The sequence below is a fragment of the Portunus trituberculatus genome, chromosome 33 (assembly GCF_017591435.1).
Source record: "Portunus trituberculatus isolate SZX2019 chromosome 33, ASM1759143v1, whole genome shotgun sequence".
Taxonomy (NCBI): Eukaryota; Metazoa; Arthropoda; class Malacostraca; order Decapoda; family Portunidae; genus Portunus; species Portunus trituberculatus.
Genome location: NC_059287.1, coordinates 5,156,263 through 5,171,061, shown reverse-complemented (window position 1 = coordinate 5,171,061; position 14,799 = coordinate 5,156,263). Strand labels below are relative to the sequence as shown.

The 14,799-nt window shown below is 39.8% G+C and overlaps 1 protein-coding gene and 1 long non-coding RNA gene across 2 annotated transcripts in view; one reads left to right on the top strand and one right to left on the bottom strand.

The window, feature by feature from the left end:
- LOC123512326 overlaps positions 1 to 3,908 on the top strand; it is a 44,870-nt gene extending 40,962 nt beyond the window's left edge. Inside the window, exons 4-8 of the long non-coding RNA XR_006677064.1 lie at positions 946 to 1,336; positions 1,592 to 1,703; positions 1,894 to 2,094; positions 2,259 to 2,881; positions 3,064 to 3,908. This is a non-coding gene — a long non-coding RNA (uncharacterized LOC123512326). The remainder of the gene's footprint in view (positions 1 to 945; positions 1,337 to 1,591; positions 1,704 to 1,893; positions 2,095 to 2,258; positions 2,882 to 3,063) is intronic.
- Positions 1 to 14,799, bottom strand: part of LOC123512325 (glutamate receptor ionotropic, delta-1-like) — a 129,892-nt gene that overhangs the window by 12,679 nt on the left and 102,414 nt on the right. The gene's annotated exons all lie outside the window — the stretch shown is intronic.

Genomic DNA, 14,799 nt, shown 5'->3' with positions numbered 1-14,799 from the left:
TAGAGTCACGAGTTCAGGTGGTTCTTTTAGTTTGCAAGGAAGATACGGTCTCACTAGTCTTCTTAATAGAGTCTGCTGACTTGAAAATAGTAGAGACAGTAGATGGAGTCAAAATGGTGGCGAGCAATGCTATTAGTTTTCTCGCCTCTCGTGTCTGTGAATAATATCCAGCTTCACTTCAAGAGCAAGAGACTTCTGGTCTTCTTAGCAACGCTAGGCGACATTGCAGGACGTTTTGGTGGTAAGTTGAGCGAGGGAGGATGAGCTGCTGCTGACACTGTTATTGTTTTGAACAGGGGAAGTGACTGGTGCGCATGTTGTCCACGAGAGGTGCTGGCGTATTCAAAAGCCTGTCGGCTTGTGTGATATGGTGGGGCTTTCAAACTTGGAAAAAATTATCTGGATAAAATTTTGTTAAAGTGAGTTTGGTGTTGGTTAAATGAGCAGATGGTAGTAAAATGAAATGTTCGTTGTTGCGAACTTTATTTGTGTGAACCTTCATTAAGCGGGGGTTGCCTGTATTGCCAGATGGTAAGCTTTTAATTTTATGACACTATATTTAATTTTGTAATTCTAACATTTTATGACAGCTTTCAGCCTCACGTGTATACAAAACATGCCTATACAAGCATGCATGATACATGTATATATTGGTTACACATGCATATGTGCTCTCTCTCTCTCTCTCTCTCTCTCTCTCTCTCTCTCTCTCTCTCTCTCTCTCTCTCTCTCTCTCTCTCTCTCTCTCTCTCTCTCTCTCTCTCTCTCTGTATTCCCGTTACCTAATATGTTTTAACAAACAATTTTTTTTATTCATTTTATATATATATGTCTTACAAACTTTAAAAAAACAATGCCAAGAGAAGGAAATTATTAACATGTATTCATATTTTTCATTGAGGGCAAGAGAGGTTGATTTCCTAGGCCACCACCTCTCTCCTGCAGGCGTTTCACCCTTATCTGACAAGGTTACTGCCATTCAGAATTTCTCCACGCCCGTTACGGTCAAATCCCTCCAAAAGTTTGTGGGGATGATCAACTTTTACCACTGTTTCCTGCCTGGGATTGCATCCACCATGGCACCACTTTACGAAGTTCTGGCAGGCAAACCCAGGGAGTTGGTTTGGGGTTCCTCACAAGCACAGGCCTTGTGGGAGGTGAAACTCTCTCTTGCCTCAGCTACCCTCCTTGCTTATCCAATCCCTGGTAAGCCTCTCCTCGTCACCAAAGACGCTAGCAACATCGGGATTGGCAGTTTTGGAACAACTCATCCATGGACAGCCACGCCCTCTATTGGGATATCTGTGCTTGTCTGTTGTCTTATTGTGCTATTGATGTGAGTATCTTGTTGCATCATATTCACTTGTTTTAATATGTATTTGTGTCTTTTTCACTGATTTAATTACATTATTTATAGGCAAATTAGAAATAAACAAATTACATAGGAATATAGTACGTACTTAATTCTTTCGAGGCAGATTTCCCCAAAACTTTATTAATTAACCTGTCACTAACTTGAGGCAAGTGAAAGACAAGATACTGTATGGTAACCAATGATAATAGGAATAATATATACTAAATGGATCCACAGATACATATGAGAGAGCAAGATTAAAGTTGACAACTGCTGCATATCATTCTGACCTGCAGACAGAAGATTCTGAGGATGATGTCAGTATCCGTTGTTCAAAAAGGAGGAGGAGGTAGGTGTGTTTTAACCATAAAAGAAAAATTAATTTGTGTGAAGAGAGAGAGAGAGAGAGAGGGTGTGTCTGTATCTATATACCTATGTGTTCAGCTGCATCACTATTTAGCTAGCTTACTTGTGCTCATACACATGCATGTGAATTTTCCAGATTGTGTTTATTATTTATTTCCACCTCTTTTTTCCAGATCTCCTACCAGATACACTGACCATGAAAGTTCTGAAGAGGACTGCTTTAGTAGTTCAAGAGCTAAGACAAAGGCTTCAACAGCAACAGGGAAGTGGATGTAATATCTGAAGGCCAGCATGCAAGACCAGTTCCACCTAGACCATCTGTACCGAGCTGTATTGTCACAGCCACCACAGCCTTAAAGTCTAGATATAAACGGGTAATGCAGTTAATTCTTTTGAAGTTACTTAACACTATTATAGGTAACTTATTGCATTTAACTTGAAATGCAGTACAAGTATGCTTGTTTTGGGTTGTGGCTAGTATTTTGCTGGTATTACAGGTTATTATGTGCTCATAAATAATGTATGTTTGATATTACAGCTCGAGATGTAAGAATTTTTATGGTGTTGGAAGAATTACGCACTATACTGCATTCCCACTCCACCAAGCTGAATACTATCCTCAGACACCACAGTGTGCAGGAACAAGATCAAGCAGTACCTGAGGGTATTCACTTCCCAGTGAAGGAAATCCAGATATGGATGCCCTTGAAACCAAACTGATGGATCCTGACCTAGAGAAAAAGTTATAAGTTAAGTGAACAGTTACAATTTGTTATTGAATCCTTCAAATTGCAGTAGAAATAGGTGCAGGTTTTTGTAAATTTAGGTCAAACTTTATTTAATTTGCAGTTTTGACAAACTAGTACAAGACTTGCTGGTAACCCTTGACACTAGAACCACATACATTTTTGGCCTATGATATGAACTCAAAGTGAATGCGGTGCTGTACAGTTTTTCATGCATCCTTCACTTGCATACTACTGCAAAGTTTCCACTCTTTCAGATTGCCAGTCTGTGTGTAATAGGTGGATCAGGCCTGCCAGACACAGTGAGGCGCATTCTGCGACACAGTGTCCAACTCCCTGGCCATCCACTTCAATTGGTGTGGCAAAGGAATGAAACAGAGCTTTTGCACAATGAAGTTGAAGGATACTATAATTAGTAAGTGCTTCATGATGCAGTCATAGGCTAGTAGTGATCTCACCTAGAACAAGTAAACATTGAAAGAGGCCTTTGGTATGCAGGACAGTAATGTAATAGAATTACTCATTTCTAACTCCTTACATTTCAGATTTGAGTACATTTAAATTTACTGAATTAAAGGCAGATTTATTTTTTACCAGAAAGTGTCCGCAAGAATGCAGAGCACAAGAGTGCAACAGCTGCCTAAATTGAAAAAGTAATGAAGGAGTGGTTTTGAACAGCCAGGGATCGAGATGGAGGCCGTCGGAGGAGAGATGTAAGAAGTTGTTAGAGCAGTGATACTGCTTAGACTTGCTGGCATTGCATATTTTAAAGTTTTTTTTTCTCTCTCTCTCTCTCTCTCATGTGTACTTTGCATCATAAAATACTCAGTTTACGGGTACCATGCCAGGCTTCCATGCCACAGTGACCACACATTCCAGTTTCCTTCCTCCATGTATCCTGAAGCTGTCATGCCACATCTCCATTCACCTGTATCCCTTTGAAGTGCTTCCACACTTCTTAATGATCTGCCTACTCCATATGCACACCTTATCACATCCCACATAGCCCCGAGTTGGTCTATTTACATGCCTTCTCCCCATTTATAAATGCCTGTATCTTAATTTCTTTCTCTTTGCTGTAATGTTTCACCAGCACATTCAATAGTTAATAAAATGTTGCGGACAGCATTGCTTTAATGAGAGCCACTTTTATTTATATATTTTATTTATTTTTTATAATTACTCTTTATGTAGGATGTAGGGATATGATAATTATGGTATTAATTATGTAAACACTGAGTTTAGGAATAAAATTCAGGATAGATAACAGTATTTTTGCACTAACACCAGCACAAAGAAATTAGTCATTTATTAATGTTTGTTTTCATGGAAATGATTAATACTGCTGTTACTGAGAATTATATTAGTGAAAGAATATTCTGTATCAAGGAAGTAATTTTTATAGTTACACATCATGTACAGTATTGCCAAAGAGTGTGTGTGTGTGTGTGTGTGTGTGTGTGTGTGTGTGTGTGTGTGTGTGTGTTTGTGTTTGTGTTTACCTAGTTGTAGTTTTACAGGGCCTGGGCTTTATGCTCGTGTGGCCCCGTCTCCATATCTACACTTATCCAATCTTACTTTAAAAGTATGCACACTCATTGCAGACACTACTTCTTCATTTAAACTGTTCCATGTCTCAATACATCTTTGCGGGAAACTATATTTTTTAACATCTCTCAGACATCTTCCTTTTCTCAGCTTTTTACTATGTGATCTTGTGCTTCGGATGTCATATTCTTCTCTCAGGATCAGTTTCTCGTTATCCACTTGGTCCATTCTGTTGATCAATTTACAAACTTGTATCAGGTCTCCCCTCCCTTCATTGTTCCAGGGTTGGTAGATCCGTATATAGCCTTTAGTCTCTCCTCATATATCATCCCTTCAAATTCTGGAATCATTCTTGTAGCCATTTTTTGTAGTCTTTTTATGAGGGGTCCACACTACTCCTGCATATTCCAATCTGGGTCTTATTAGAGTACTTATCAATTTCTTCATCATTTCTTTGTCCATGTAGTGAAATGCTATTCCAATATTCTTTAGCAAATTATATGTTTATCTAAAAATTCTATCAATATGGCTTACTGGTTGATTGTTTTCTTCCATCGTCACTCCTAAGTACTTTTCCTTTTTAACTTTCTCCAGTTCTACTCCATCTCCCATCTTACAGATTCCCACAGGTCATCTTTCACTCTTTCCCATTTCCATGACATGGCCTTTTGTTCACACTGAATTCCATTTCCCACTTTTTTACTCCATTCCCAGATCTTATTTAGGTCTTCTTGCAGTATTTCACAATCCTCCTTTTGCTTTATAACTCTGCACAGTTTCGTATCATCTGCAAACAGATTTATGTAGCTGTTCACTCCTTCTGGCATGTCGTTAATATAAATGAGGAAAAGTATTGGTGCCAATACTGACCCCTGTGGCACTCGCTTTCTACTGCTCTCCACTTGGACTTCATATCTTTAACTACCGTCCTTATTTCTCTCCCCCTCAAATAATTTTCTATCCATCTCAATGTGCTTCCTTTTAAGCCACCCTTCTCCTCTAACTTCCATAGTAATCTTGCATGTGGCACTTTGTCAAATGCCTTTTTTAAATCCAAATAAATACAGTCAACCCATCCCTCTCTCTCTTGTACTCTATCAACTATTCTAGAATAGAAACTCAATAAATTAGTTACACACGACCGTCTTTTTCTAAAACCAAATTGGCTATTTGATATTAATTTGTTGTCTTCAAGGAACTCGATCCATTGTTTCTTTATTATTCTTTCACACATCTTGCATATTACACTAGTTAGTGATACTGATCTGTAATCTAAAGGTTCGTTCTTCCTTCCGCTCTTATGTATGGGAACCACCTCAGCTCTTTTCCATTCTACTGGTACTGTTCCATTTTCTATTGAGCATTTTATGATGTATATAGGACTTGCTAGTTCTTCCCTACATTCTTTCAGTATTCTGCCTGAGACTTCATCTGGTCCCTGACTTCATCTGGTCCCATTGCCTTCTCTTCATCCACTTCCTTCATTAACTCTTTTATTTCAAGCTTGGTTACTTTAATCTCTTTCATATGGATTGTCTGTCTCTATTACCCTGTGGCCTTTCAAATTTGGATTCCTTAGTAAAGACCTCCTGGAATTTATTATTTAATAGTTCTGCCATACTTTTTGGGTCTTCCACCATCCCGTTCTCTCCTTTTAACCTTTCTATTGTTTATCTTTGCCTAATTTTTCCATTTATGAATCTATAGAACAATTGTGTGTGTGTGTATTTACCTATTTGTATTTACCTATTTGTGTATTACAGGGCCCGAGCTAAGCTTTCTGTGTCCTGTCTCCTTGTCCACTCCTGTCATTTCTCTCTTTCATCTGATTGACACACACTGCATCAACGACATCACTGCTCAGTTTATTCCACTTATCAATACTACGATGCAGGAAACTGTATTTTCTCGCGTCATTTTGACAGATGTCTTTTATTGATTTTTTTTCCATGTCCTTGGAGATGATTACTTGTGGTCACCTTTATCAACTCTGTCCAATATGTCAATCTTGTTCACCAATTTATACATAGTTATCATGTCTCCCCTTATTCTTCTCTCTTCTAATGTGGTCAGCCCCAGTTTCCTCTGTACCCTTTCCACCTTCTTCACATTTTTCTTCATATGCGGTGACCAGACACAAGCTGTATATTCTAACTGGGGTCTTATTAAGGTACATAATATCTTCTTCATCATTCCTTCATCTAGGTAGTGGAATGCAAGGCCAATATTTTGAAGCATGTTATATGTTTTCCCAAATATCTTGTTAATGTGTTTCTCCGGTGACAAAGTGTTTTGCACGGTTACTCCTAAGTCTTTCTCCTCATTGGTCTCTTTAATTTTCTCATCACCCAGCCTGTAATCCCTGTTTGGTCTGTATCTACTTCTTCCCATTTTCATAACATGGGTCTTGTCTATATTAAATTCCATCTGCCACTCTTTACTCCACTCATATATTTTATCAAGATCTTCCTGTAACTTGTTACAATCTTCCACATTCTTTACTTTCCTCATAATTTTAGTATCGTCCGCAAACATGTTCATGTAACTGTCAATTCCTACTGGCATATCATTAACATAAATCAAAAACATGATGGGACCAAGCACTGACCCTTGTGGAACTCCACTGGTTACCTTCTTCCATTCGGACTTCCTGTAGGAAATTATTCCCACAGAAATATTTCTTTGTGTAAATATGTATATAGTTGAAGATAATTGTTATGTCTTTTTTATATTTCTCCATAGTAATATTCATGACACCTCGAAACAAGTCGAAACTTAAGAACCAGACATAATTTCGAGACAGTCCTCGAGGGCAGACCGGCAGTCCCTAGTAGTTATATAGTTGTTCACTGAAAGCGGTTGTCTAGTGGAACCTTACCAGAATTACCTCCACGACGGAGACTTACAAGTCGTCGGAGAGACCAGTGATACCACTCTTCATCACTGCATATATCGGCTCGTCACAACAGGAGCCTCGCTGCTCAACTACGTATAAGTATAACCCATATCATATATTTATTTACTGGCCAGTCAAATATATATACTACACTTAATACGTTGGGTCAGCGTTACGCGGCATGATAAAAACAACCACAAAGTGAGTTTCCGAGATGTTATCAACAGAATTATTTTGTGATACTGTTTATACATTAGTATTAATAGTAAACAGGGAAGTACAGTTTATTTTGTTACTTTGTTTCAGTGGTGATATTTGGTCTGGTAAGGCAACATATTGGTAAGTGATACTGCAGTTCTGAATAGTTACCCAATTGTTTACAACACCTGCCCTCTCTTATATTAAGTGTGGTTAAGTGTTCATCGATCGAGGGGCGACGCGGGCAGTCGTGACGAATATTTACCACACTTCCTTCCTCTCACCACTGTTCTCATTTCTCTTCCCACTAAGTAATTTTCCATCCATTTTGCTAGTTTATCATTTACTCCAATCATCTTTAGTTACCACATCAGTCTATTGTGTGGTACTATATCAAAGGCCTTTCTCAAGTCCAGGTAGATAGTACCCACCCACCCATCCCTCTCTATGTTGTAGTATGTCAGTCACTCTTGAATAAAAACATAATAAATTGGATACACACGATCTTCCTTTTCTGAAACCAAACTGCCTTTCACTCAGAATGTTTTCACTTTCTAGATACTCACTCCACTTAGCTTTAATTACTTCTTCACATACCTTGCACAATATACTAGTCAACGATACTGGTCTATAATTTAGCGGTTCCATTCTACTACCATTCTTATATATAGGCACAATGTCAGCTCTTTTCCACTCTTTTGGGACTAATCCTGTTCGTATGGAGGTTTCCACAATATCAAATACGGGGTTCAACAATTGATCCTTACATTCTTTCAGCAACCTCCCAGATATGCCATCAGGCCCCATTGATTTATTAATATCCAGATTGCTTATAATTTTCCTTACATCTTCCTTAGTAACCACGATGTCCTGCATTTGCTTTATTTCCGTAGGCCTTCCTCCCATAAAATGCTCCTCCTTTGTAAACACTTTGCAAAAGTTGTCGTTCAAAATTTCAGCTATATCTCCAGCATCCTCATATACTTCTTCCCCAATTTTTACCTTTTCTATTGCCTCCCTTATATTTAGTTTTCCATTTATGAATTTGTAAAACATTTTTGGATCACTATCACAGTTTTCCACCACCCTCTAGAGTTCATATTCCTTCTGTGCTGTTCTCCTTACTTCAACATATCTATTCCTTGCTGTTTTGTAAACTTCTCTTGATAGTACATCACTGTTTTTCTTAAGTTTCTTCCATGCCTTTTCTTTGTTCTTTTTTGCTTCTTCACAATTTCTATTAAACCACTTTATTTTTCACAGCAGTTATATAAATCCATAAATTTATCGTATTTCAATTGCATATCCCTTTCCTGGTATACCACGGACCAGTCAATTTCATTAAAAAACTCCCTTATATGGTTATAATTTGCCCTAATATAATTTAATTTTTCCTCCCTGCGTTCCACAATCTTATTCGTGCTTAATTCCGTATCCAGCTCAAAGCTTAGGACATCATGATCGCTTTTCCCCAAGGGACATTCATGTTCAATTTCCTCTTTTAGAGAGATGCCCCTGGTAAATACCAAATCCAACCTTGCTGCAACATCTTGTCCCCTGCACCTTGTTGGTGATCTCACCCACTGTGTCATCAAGTTATTTGTTGCTACCTTTAACAATTCCTCTCCCCACTCACCACCGTTCACCACTTCGTAGTCTTCCCACACTATTTCTTTACAATTAAAGTCTCGACTATCATCACTCTATCCTTTCTGATGAGTTCCTGCTTCATTCTGTCTAGAGTATTTCTCATCACCATTTGATACTGTTCATATTCCCAAGCACTGGTTCTGGGTGGTATGTATACTGTTATAATATCAATGTCCCTCTTACCATCTGTTATAAGCATACTTATCACTTCCTCATTTCCCTTACCTCCTTCACTATCAGATCTTCCTTAGTAAGAACCATTATACCACCACCTCCTTTATTTTTTCTATCATTTCTCCATACTTTGTAGTGTTTTACAACAAACCAATCTAGCTTTATTTCGGCCTTAGCTTTGTTTCCACTACACACATTATGTCCGGTTCATTATTTCTTAGGTAATCCATACATTCTAGCCTCTTAGACAGAAATCCATCTATATTCATGTAAGTCACTTGTATTCCATTCCTAGTCTCTTTCTTCCATGTAATGTCTATTCCGTCTGTTTTATCCACCACTTCTTTAGCCTCCCATTTCTCATCCTCCAAAAAACTTGGTCTTTTCCTCCTCTGTTCTTTCGTCATTCCTCTCTTCACTTCAGTTACAAGCTCTTTCATTTTCATTTGCTCATCCTGTGACATATTTCTTCTTATGTAAATTGTTTTGGTTTCCTCAGAGTCCTTAAGTTTCCAAGCCCTCCTCAACAAGGCCTCAGCTGCCACCTGAGACTTTAATTTCAATTTTAATGGTCTATTCTTGCCTTCCTCAAAAGCTCCTAATCTCACACTTTCTTTTACCTCAGCATATAGGTCCTCTTCCTCTACTGAGATCTTATTCAGTAAAGACTTAATCCTGTCATTTTCCTTATCCCTCCTATCCTGCCAGTTCCTGTTAGTTTCCTCCCTCAATCCTGTTATGATCACGCATTTTTCTTTTCAGCAATATCTCTCACCACATACTCATTTTCCTTTAGTGCCTTTACCATTTCACTCTGCATAATCACTTTATTTTCCTCTTCCTGCTTTTCACTATCTCCCTAAAGGACCTTTGTACCTCCTGATGTTCATGGTTCACTTCTTTCATCCTGGCATCAATTAGGTTAAGGCATTCCTCCTTCCTCAAGTCCCCTTCGGATATTTTCTTCTCCATTTCTAGGAGTTTAGCCTTCATCTCTTCACATTGTTTCCTTAGTTGTTGGTTTTCTTTCTCCATTTCTACTTTTTCCCTCAATAGCTCTTTGTTCTCTATCGTTAACAAATAGATCTCTTTTTTGAAGGAATCGTTCTCCGCTATGACTCTATCCAGTTTTTCTTCTATGGATAAAATGTTTAGGAACTTACTTTCTAATGCCTGAATTCTTGCATCCATATCTAATTTCTCCAGTCCTCTTGGAGTAGTCACGAACCCTTCAAAGTCCCGGGCTTGTCGAGGCGTGGACGCCATGATTGTTATCATCAGCTGATTACAGCCAAAACAATCACCGCCCACACTCTCCGCTCAGGGACCACTCTCCATATCCCGCTTGAAAATGGCCCACTTTCTACACTATGCGACAGTAGGACATTAATAGGACATTAACACAGAGATACCCGGGCCCTGTAACACCATAGGTAGTTTCTCCTCTTCCCGTCCACAGCCGGAGACGAGCTGTCGGCGACTGTGTGTGTTGTTCAGTATTGTTTTAAGTTCTCTGCCAGTTGGTTCATAAGCTATACTTTGAACAGAGTTAATCTTTGGTCTTGAGGGTATGGTTTATGGATAAGATGTGAAAAAATTAATATATGAAGTATCCTCAGATTGAAGGTAGTAAATACACAAGTAATAATATCAGCTAGGTGTCATCACTGAGGCATAAGGAGTAGGAATATGTATCTTTGTATTCTCTGTAAGGAAGGATGACAAGGGCTAGGATAGAGGGTCGGGAATCTCTCTCCTTCCTTTTTGTAGCAAGGAAAAATAATTATTTAATTACTTTTTAGGAGAATTATCTTATTTGAATTTCCACTGTTTTGCTCGGAAACTACCTCACCATACAAGATAAAGTTTATAAGGTCCTTAAAAGCTGGAATGTGATTTTAGCTTAATATTACCTTAATTAGAAACTGATGAAAAATATGTAATATATATATATATATATATATATATATATATATATATATATATATATATATATATATATATATATATATATATAGTTAAATCTGGTAATGATAATGAAGTATAAATGTCTTTTCTCACTTGTCAATGGCATCAACTCTTTAATGTACACCCAATTGTGATAGCCAAAGATCTTGTCAAAATAAACTTATGTACATGAATGCTTCTTTCATTTAATCATCAGGTGTATTCATGTAAAATGCATTATATTACTATATGTAAAATACATTATATTACTATATATAAGTGGACGGTTAATGGCAGACATAACTGCATTGGCCCGCTGTTAGCGGGCCTCCGTAGAACCTATGAACACGGGTGACGGCGAGCCCATGTAATTTGCCGCTGTCAGGCCGCTGGTACGACATACGTTAAGCCTACGGAGGGCCGCTGTCTTCTGGTTTGCTGGGGAGTTTCTTCAGCCGCAAACTTCGTGGGGCTGAAATACAATACACCTTTGACAGATAGCTACTCGCTGTCCACCACTTCCATCACTTCCTGGAGGGTGCCACTTTCACTGTTCAGACGGACCACATGCCTTTAGTAGATGCCTTTACTAGGCAGTCGGATGCCTGGTCCCCCGGCAACGCAGTCACCTCTCAGCCATAGCAGAGTTCAACTGCACCTTCTGGCACCTGCCAGGCAAGAAGAACCCTGTGGCTGATGCCCTCTCCAGAATTGCAATAGACGTAGTTCAGCTAGGCCTCAAGTATGCTCATCTTGCCACAGAACAGCTATGAGATCCTGAGACAGCAGCAGCAAGAACATCGCTCACAGCCCTGCAGTGGGAGGATCAGCAAGAACATCGCTCACAGCCTCTGCAGTGGGAGGATGTGCCCTTTCCCAGTTCCGACATGATCATCCTCTGTGACATTAGTACTGGGCAGCCACACCCGTGGATACTAGATTCTCTTTGCCATCACATTTTCCACCTTATCCACGGTCTGTCACATCCTTCACAGTGAGCGACTACACGACTGTTGACGCAGAAATTTGTATGGCACAGTATCTCCTGTGATGCCGGGGATTGGGTTTGATCCTGCACTTTCTGCCAGAAATCCAAAGTTCATCATCACACAGAATCAGGCACTGGTTCCTTCCATCAACCATAGAGGCATTTTGCCCACATCCACGTGAACGTCGAGAGTCCTCTTCCGCCGTCATCCGGGCATCATTACCTATTCACCGTGGTCGACCACTCAACTAGGTGGCCTGAGGCCATCCCCATGGTTGACGCCACCTTGGTGTCTACTCTTGAAGTTGGAGAACATAGGAGGACTGAGAGGAAAATTATTAGATTGGATAAGGGATTACTTGAAGGACAGAGAGAGAGATGAGAACTGTGATGAGAGATACATACTCATCCTGAAGTACAGTAACATGTGGAGTGCCACAGGGGTCAGTGTTAGCTCCCATTATGTTTCAGGTATATGTAGATGACATACAGTATGGAGTAACCAGTTATATTAATTTGTTTCCTGATGATGCAAAATTGTTAACAGTAATTAAAACCCAGGAAAACTGTTTGCTGCTGCAGGAAGATATAGACAAAATTTATGAGTGCAGTAAGAAGTGGAAGTTAGAATTCAATGCCAAGAAATGCCATGTAATGGAATTAGGAAAGAGTAGAAGACCAGTATGGAAAAAGAATAAATAATGAAGACCAAAGATAAAATTAGATCTGGGAGTGGTTGTACAAGAAACTCTGAGCCCCGAAAAACACATAAGTAAAATATTTGGAACAACGCATAAAATGTTGACTAATATTAGGGTGGCATTACAATAAATGGATAAGGAATGCATCTCTGAGTACTCATGCCCCATGGACTAGAAAAACAAAATTTGTCACATCCATTCCTAAAACTCTGTCCACAGTCACTCAATGATCTCAGGCCAGTCACTATCACACCCATACCTAGCTTCATTTATGAAGATTTTGTGTTCAACTAGGCATACAACAAAATAAGTAATTCTCTAGACATCCAACAGTTTAGCAACATTTGAGCCATCCCCACCTCTCACTACCTAACCAGCTTCCTTGAATTCACTCAAGGAAGCTGTTGCTTTTGTGGACTTCAGAAGTCTTTGATCTTGTAGATCACACTGTTGTCATCAACAAGGCCATCAGTCTGGGTCTCCCTACCTGTCAGCGTACATGGTTTGCCGCCTTCCTCACAGGGAGGCGACAGGCTATATGCTATCACGGCTGCATCTTCTCTTTCAACACCTGACTTGCAGAATCCCACAGGCCATCAAGATGGATTCACTGTGTTTCCTATTACTGATTAATGACACTATTACCAACACCCCTCATCGCTGGAAATACAGGATGGCTGCATTGTGGGCATGCCAATCAACAACAGAGACCTGGACTACATGGCACTCCAAGCAATGCTGGAGCAACTACAGGCATGGATCAAGGAGAACAGGATGACTGTCAACCACAGCAAGACTGGTGACACACATCTCTACTTTCTCAGTACCTGTGCCCCCTCCCCATCTCTCGATGGGGCCGCATTGCCTCCAAGTGGTCTGGTTGGCCAAGCTTCTTGGTGTCATGGTGGATGACCAAATGAGCTGGAAGTAGTATGTCATCACCATAGTGAGGTCAAGTCCCTGGGGACACTGGCAGACTAACTGAGAGGGGTGTACCTCATCTTCATCCTCCCCAGACTCATGAAAAGGCGGGTTTACACCTGGCAATTTTTGGGAGGCAATACTGCCAAAACGTGCTGCCGACAACTCCGGCTGGATGCTCTCGGGAGCAAGTACGTTCACACTACTGGGGAGATGTTGCCGAGAGCATCAGCAGGCAGGACGTAAACAAACCAACAAGATGGCTCTCTGCAAGAACTTTTTTGGTCCTGATTCTTCCTCCAGCAATGAAGAGGCAGCGATGGCTGTTCTTTTTTTACATGAATTGACAATAGTAGGAAAAAGGAAACATCTGTGGATGCGCTCGTGGCTGAAAAGACGGGAAACAAAAAGTGTGTACCATACTCTTCTAGAATTAAAGGAATAGCCAAGGTTTCAGGAGAAACGCAATCATCGTTGTCCTGCCAGTTCTGGATCAGTCGAGCACTGATATCACACATCATCCCAGAAGTTACCCGTGCTATCTACTGTGTTTTGGGGCCCATGTCTGTCAAGCTGCCGTGCACAGAGTTGTCAGTGAATTTGTTACACAGTGGAATTTCCCCATGTCTTAGTGCTCTTAATGGGAAACGTGTACTCATTACAAAACCACACAACACAGGGTCAGAATATTATGATTACTAAGGTAATTTCAGTATCATAATGATGGCTCTGGTTGATGCTAACTCTGGAACTTCCTGCCTGCTTCTGTATTTCTTCCTTCCTCTGGCTTGAGCTCTTTCAAGAGGGAGGTTTTAAAACACTTATTCCATACTTCTGGTTAATTATGTTGTGGTCAATGTTATGTTACCACAAAGAGGGCACAGAGTAGCAGTGTTGTTTGTTCAGGAACTCTCTCTCACTGTCTTCTCAGGGGAGTTAACGAAAACACAGCTTGGGTTTTCCTTATATTAACAATACAGTTATTTACACAACACAAGGATAGTCTTGTACACACACACACAGTCCACAGCTCCCTGGCAAACGCTCAGGGTAGCACAATGGCCAGCTCGTGTGTTCGTCAGACTCCAACTAACGAAGCTCTGTCTTGTCAATCTTTCATCAGCAAAAACTCAATGACACGGTGACCGACTCATATATTAAAGAACAGTTACAAATGCATTGGTTACAATAGTTAAAGTATTACTTAATTATAAATTAAAGAAATAAAATATATGATAGTACTAAATATATGTCTATGCTGTTATAATTACATATATATAATCCAGCATCCAGAAGTTCCCACACTGAGC